Here is a 7,652-nt window from a genome sequence, read left to right on the forward strand (position 1 = left end):
ACGACTTCCGCCGATGTCGGTCCCTCTCCTTGTTCGGGCGGTGTTTGGCAGTCGACGTCACCGACCTTCTAGCCATCACTGATCTATTTTTCATTTTCCATTGGTATTGTCTTACATCACACCTAGTTCCAATCTCATCAATTACATGTTGTGTATTTAACCCTCTGTTTCCCCTCATGTCCTTGTCGGTGATTGTTTGTATGTGATGTGCAAGTTATGTTCTGGTACGCGACGGGTTTTGTACCCACTTTTATTATTCTGTATATTTTGGTTTTCTGAGTTTTGTGAGCATTTATTAAATGACTCCATTTATACCAAGTTTGTTCTCCTGCTCCTGACTTCCCTGCCACAAGCACGCACCCATTACAACTTCACTATAAAGAACACAAAGACTTGGATGGCAGAGAGCTTGCACAGGAACTGAAGAACTTGCCTGACTTGCCATCGAAGACCATGACCCTGCTTGAGCTGCTGATATTTATACACGAAAGGGAGCTCTCAGAAATATATCCACATTTGTGGACTGCTCTCAGAATTTGACTTACTCTTCCAGTGACCGTAGCTGAAGCAGAGGAGCTTTTCAAAGCTGAAGCTCATCAAATCCTACCTGAGGTCCACCATGTCACAGGAACGCCTTAGTGGCCTTGCTGTCATCAGTATTAACCATGCAATTGCTGGGCAGATTTCTTATGATGACGTAATTGATGACTTTGCATCAAGGAAGGCAAGAAAGGTCAGGGTTTAGATGGCAGTTGCGCAATTTAGTTTGTATTTCTTGTTTGAAGTGCAATAGTGTAATAATCAGGTTCTCTTCTTTATAAGTGTATTATTCTATTTGTGTATTTATGTGATATAGAATTCACCTCATCAAAGGGACGATGGACAGGGCCATGTACCGTCAAATCTTGGGTGAGAACCTCCTTCCCTCAGCTAGGGCATTGAAAATGGGTCGTGGATGGGTATTCCAGCATGACAATGACCCAAAACACACGGCCAAGGCAACAAAGGAGTGGCTCAAGAAGAAGCACATTAAGGTCCTGGAGTGGCCTAGCCAGTCTCCAGACCTTAATCCCATAGAAAATCTGTGGAGGGAGCTGAAGGTTCGAGTTGCCAAACGTCAGCCTCGAAACCTTAATGACTTGGAGAAGATCTGCAAAGAGGAGTGGGACAAAATCCCTCCTGAGATGTGTGCAGACCTAGTGGCCAACTACAATAAATGTCTGACCTCTGTGATTGCCAACAAGGGTTTTGCCACCAAGTACTAAGTCATGTTTTGCAGAGGGGTCAAATACTTATTTCCCTCATTAAAATGCAAATCAATTTATAACATTTTTGACATGCGTTTTTCTGGATTTTTTTGTTGTTATTCTGTCACTCACAGTTCAAATAAACCTACCATTAAAATTATAGACTGATCCTTTCTTTGTCAGTGGGCAAAGGTACAAAATCAGCAGGGGATCAAATACTTTTTTCCCTCACTGTAACTCTTATGGTTGTTGCCATGCAATGACAAGCAGGCTCTTTGGATCAGTGAACATATACTGTAATGATGCTCAAAGAATAATGGGCTGACCTCATTATTGTGGAATGCTATTGTTATGCTATTGTGAGTTGAAACACAAATAAATCAAGCCCACTGACTAAAGATTGACCAGACATTCTGGCATTTGCCCGAACTGCCATATAGCCAGTTCATCCCTGGGCACAACACAGTGACTTTCTTAAATTATCCGCCGCCATTGTTGCAACCCCTAATACCAGTCTGTTCAACCTCTTTCATATCATCCAAGATCCCTAAAGATTGGAAAGCTTCAAAGGGGGTGACACTCTAGACCCAAACTGTTACAGACCTATATCCGCCCTGCCTTTCTAAAGTCTTCGAAAGCCAAGTTAATAAACTGACCATTTCGAATCCCACCGTACCTTCTCAGCTGTGCAATCTGGTTTCCGAGCTGGTCACGGGGTGCACCTCAGCCACGCTCAAGGTATTAAACGATATCATAACCGCCATCAATAAAAGACAGTACTGTGCAGCCGTCTTCATCGACCTGGCCAAGACTTTCGACTCTGTCAATCACCGTGTTCTTATCGGCAGACTCAACAGCCTTGGTTTCTCTGACTGCCTCGCCTGGTTCACTAACTAATTCTCAGAGTTCAGTGTGTCAAATCGGAGGGCCTGTTGTCCGGACCTCTGGCAGTCTCTATGGGGGTACCTCAGGTTTCAATTCTTGGGCTGACTATTTTCTCTGTATATATCAACGTTGTCGCTCTTGCTGTGGGTGATTCCCTGATCCACCTCTACGCAGACGACACCATTCTGTATACATCTGGCCCTTCTTTGGACACTGTTAACAAACCTCCAAACGAGCTTCAATGCCATACAACACTCCTTTCATGGCCTCCAACTGCTCTTAAACGCTAGTAAAACTAAATGCATGCTTTTCAACCGATTGCTGCCCGCGCCCGACTAGCATCACTACTCTGGACAGTTCTGACTTAGAATATGTGGAAAACTACAAATACCTAGTTGTCTGGCTAGATTGTGAACTCTCCTTCCAGACTCATATTTAACATTTCCAATCCAAAATTAAATCTATAATCGACTTCCTATTTCGCAACAAAGCCTCCTTCACTCACACCGCCAAACATACCCTCGTAAAACTGACTATCCTACCGATTCTTGACTTCGGCGATGTCATTTACAAAATAGCCTCCAACCCTCTACTCAGACTGCATCCAATTTGCTATCACCATCCGTTTTGTCACCAAAGCCCCATACACCACCCACCACTGCGACCTGTATGCCCTCGTCGGCTGGCCCTCGCTACATATTTCGTCGCCAGACCCACTGGCTCCAGGTCATCTATAAGTCTTTGCTAGGTAAAGCTCCGCCTTATCTCACCTCACTGGTCACGATAACAACACTCACCCATAGCACGCGCTCCAGCAGGTATATCTCACTGGTCATCCCCAAAGCCAACACCTACTTTGGCTGCTTTTCCTTCCAGTTCTCTGCTGCCAATGACTGGAACGAATTGCAAAAATCGCTGAAGTTGGAGACATATCTCCCTCACTAACTTTAAACATCAGCTAACCGATCACTGCAGCTGTACACAGCCCACCTGTAAATAGCCCATCCAATCTAGCAACCTCATCCCCATATTGTTTTTTTATTTACTTTTTGCTCTTTTGCACACCAGTATTTCTACTTGCACACCTATCACTCCAGTGTTACTTTGCTAAATTGTAATTACTTTGCTACTACGGCCTACGGCCTTACCTCCTCACGCCATTTGCACACCATCTATATAGACTTTTTTTCTATTGTGTTATTGACTGTACGTTTGTGTATTCCATGTGTAACTCTGTGTCGCTTTGCTTTATCTTGACCAGGTCGCAGTTGTAAATGAGAACTTGTTCTCAACTGGCCTACCTGGTTAAATAACGGTGAAATAAAAAAACTGTGCACTGAAAAGATGGTACCAAAATTTCAGTTTATGACTGATTATTCAAATTATAGCCTCCAGCTTTTGTCAGTTTGTCCCTCCAACTTCCTTCTCATGAAATGTAATCCCATTAGTTTCCATGTGAAAGATAGTTAGTCCAAGGCTTATGAGATCTCACTGACTGTTGGCTTTTTAAATTGGAAAAAAAATGCACAACTACACAACCCCAGTGTGTTGTAACGTGGTTATGTCTAATGAAAAAGACAATTTGTGGTTCAGTAACAACATTTACCTCACAACTACCAGAAACCCTTGAACTTGAGTGGGCTTGTAGGAATCTGGGCTAATTATGAGCAGGAAACAATATGTAAATCAAATTTATTGGTCACGTACACATTTTGTAGATGTTATCGCGGGTGTAGTGAAATGCTTATGGTCCTAGCTCCAACAATGCAGTAATACCTAACAACGCACGCAAATCCTAAAAATAAAGGAATTTAGAAATATTAGAGTGAGCAATGTCAGAGTCCGGAATATATACACTATCATTCAAAAGTTTGGGACGACTTAGAAATGTCCTTGTTTTAAATAGGAGCACATTTTTTTGTCCCTTGAAATAAATCAGATTGATCAGAAATACAGTGTAGATATTGTTAATGTTGTAAATGTGTTATGGCGTGTACTGGAGGCGAAGTCAGGTGCAGGAGAGCAGAGTATAGTTAATTAACAGGCACACATTTATTTTCCGTTCCCAAATGAGAGCACTACAATAATCAAACGTGCTCAAAACACGGAACATTAATAAAAGTCAAGCGCATAAATCGAACACCACATAACATGAAACAATTACACACAAAGACATGATGGGAAACAGAGGGTTAAATACATGTAGATTGATTGGGGAAATGAAAACCAGGTGTGTATGGGACAAGACAAAGGGACATATGAAAAATGGAGCGGCGATGGCTAGAAAGCCAGTGACGCCGAACGCCGCCCGAACAAGGAGAGGAGCCGACTTCGGCGGAAGTCGTGACAAAATGACTATTGCAGCTGGAATAGGCTTTTTATTTTTATGGAATATCTACATAGGTGTACAGAGACCCATTATCAGTTGTGCACCGGGGCCTCTCACTCTTTCTATTCTGGTTAGCGCCAGTTTGTGCTGTCCTGTGAAGGGAGTAGTACACAGCGTTGTACGAGATGTTCAGTTTCTTGGCAATTTCTTGCATGGAACAGCCTTCATTTCTCAGAACAAGAATAGACTGATGAGTTTCAGAAGAAAGTAATTTGTTTCTGGCCATTTTGAGCCTGTAATCGAACCCACAAATGCTGACGCTCCAGATACTCAAATAGTCTAAAGAAGGCCAGTTTAATTGCTTCTTTAATCAGAACAACAGTTTTCAGCTGTGCTAACATAATTGCAAAAGGGTTTTCTAATGATCAATTAGCCTTTTAAAATGATAAACTTGGATTAGCTAACACAACGTGTCATTGGAACACAGGAGTGATGTTTGCTGATAATGGGCATCTGTAAGCCTATGTAGATATTCCATAAAAAATCTGGCGTTTCCAGCTACAATAGTAATTTACAATGTGAACAATGTCTACACTGTATTTCGGATCAATTTGATGTTATTTTAATGGACAAAAATGTGCTGTTCTTTCAAAAACAAGGACATTGATAAGTGACTCAACTTTTGAACGGTAGTGTACGTACAGTATATGAATACAAGAGGTGTGTGTGTATAGCAGTAGTCATATATGATGACCCTTGATTAGAATACACTAAATACATATGAAGTGGGTAAAACAGTATGTAAACGGTATTAAAGTTACTAGTGTTCAATGACTGTACAGTACATAGGGCAGCAGTCTCTAAGGTGCAGGGTAGAGTACTGGGTGGTAGTCAGCAAGTAACAGTGACTAAAGTTCAGGGCGAGGTACTGGGCAGAGGCCGGCTAGTGGTGACTATTTAACCTTTTGATTGCTTGGAGATAGAAGCTGTTTTTCAGTCTCTCTGTCCCACCTTTGTTGCACCTGTACTGTCTCCGAGTTCTAGATGGTAGCGGGGTTAACAGACCAGGGCTCGGGTGGCTGAGGTCCTTGATGTGCTTCTTGGCCTTCCTGTGACACTGGGTGCTGTAGATGTCCTGGAGGGCAGACAATATGCCCCCGGTGATGTGTTGGGCTGACCGCACCACACTCTGGAGAGCCGTGCAGTTGCCGTTCCAGGCGGTTGTCAGTGATGTGCACACTGAGGAACTTGAAGCTTTTCACTCTCTCCACCGCGGCCCCGTCAAAGTATATATGGGGGGTGTGCTCCGTCTGCAGTCTCCTTAAGTCCACGATCAGCCCCTTTGTTTTTTCTATGTTGTGGGAGAGTTTATTTTCATGGCACTACTCCGCCAGGGCCCTCACCTCCTCCCTATAGGCTGTCTTGTTGTTTTTGGTAATCAGGCCTACCACTGTTGTGTCGTCTGCAAACTTGATGTATGTTATGAAGACAGTAAGCCATACACAATACCACATGTTAACCGCATAACTGGAGAAAATTGTTATTTTGTTTTCTGTGTATTCAACCATGTACAATTTAGCCTCTTTTTCAGCAGGTATTCTGTTCTATTGCTCTTCTAGAATAGTCTTATAGAACTAGTTGGTTCTATTTTATTCATGCAATGGGTCTTCTCTAAAAGTTTGAGCATTTAAGGTCGGGACCAGTGAAAAAGTTTATTGTCCAATGTCCAGGAATGTCCAAAATAAATTTGTTCTTCATCTCAACCCCACGGAAAATACATACATACCCACACAGATGTTGGAGAAGTTGAAGCAGAAGGTCTACCATATTATGACACACTTAAAGCTGGTTAGTTGTAAAGTGCCTTGCTCAAGGGCAGGTCGAACCTGAGCTTCTGATGTCAACCAGCAACAGGAAGTCAAATGCTTAGTATACAACCTTGGATTGACTTCTAATTACTTCTAGCCCTGCTAGGAATCTCAAATTCCCAATACCGGGGCCTTGAAATAACAGCACACCACAGAACATAGTCTATTTTGGGCCACTGCACTAACTGGCACAAAAACAAAACATGGAGAGTTGAAAAAAAGTAATGTTCATACAAGGACTAGTAGCGGTCAGTAGGGGCTTCAAAACATATTTGTGACCGTTGTAGCCTAAAACAAATTGTAATCTTGCCACAATAACATTTACAAGCATTGTAACCTGTAAAAAAATAAATAAAAATGAACTCCACAGTCACAATATTAAAACAGTAATCGAAAATAAGAAGAGCAAAAATGAATTTGTTGCGGCAAACATCTCACAAATTTGCTGCAAACTAGTGTGCCACAGAATGTTGCCAGAAACTGCAAATGTTTGCCACTAGTGGTGAATCTGCGGCAAACCATTGGCAACAATATTTATTGCCACTAGTGGCAAACAGTTTGCCAGAGGTTTTTTCCTGGCAGACTATTCTCTCAAGATTCTATTTGAACCTGTGGCAACAACATTTATTCCCACTAGTGGTAAACAACTTACCAGATGCCGTTTCTGGAGAACACCAGCTCCAAGATCAGTAACCGTTGATGCCCAATCGGGGATTCGAAAAAGCTTGGTTTCCATTTTCAGATATCTATCTAGTTACCTACCAAAGTAATTCGGGGAGTGTCTACCTTATTAAACTTCCTAATACACTTTACCATTTATTAGCTAAATGATGCCTAGTTAGCAATGCATTTTTTTATGGGATAGAGTGAAACACATTTTGTTGATACCAGTTTCAACCTTTCAGCGCCACTGGCAGACTAGCGCTTAGCTAGCTAACATTAGCTATCATATTTTTGAACAATTAACGTGACAAGTAACTAGCTAATATTGGACCTAAACACTTATTTTTGTAGGTGAATACTTTACTGTCTTTTAATACTAAAATTCATGTCAATATGCTCATGTCACGGTTCAGTAGTATGTTAGCTAGCACAACAGCTAAGTTAGCAACAATATGAATTGACATCAAAGCAAAACAACTTTTGCAGATGGTCTTGGAAGAGGCTGTATTGGTAGGATGCATCAACACCCTGGAAATAGGTTTGGTGCACTGACTCACTGACTTTTTTGGTGATAAATTAGTGTATCGTCTTCAAGATTGATAAGGTAAGCAAATGCATGTATTCTCATAAATGTAGCCCATACATTCATTCATTTGTAAC

Source organism: Salmo trutta, chromosome 10, assembly GCF_901001165.1.
Source record: "Salmo trutta chromosome 10, fSalTru1.1, whole genome shotgun sequence".
In the NCBI taxonomy this organism is placed as follows: Eukaryota; Metazoa; Chordata; class Actinopteri; order Salmoniformes; family Salmonidae; genus Salmo; species Salmo trutta.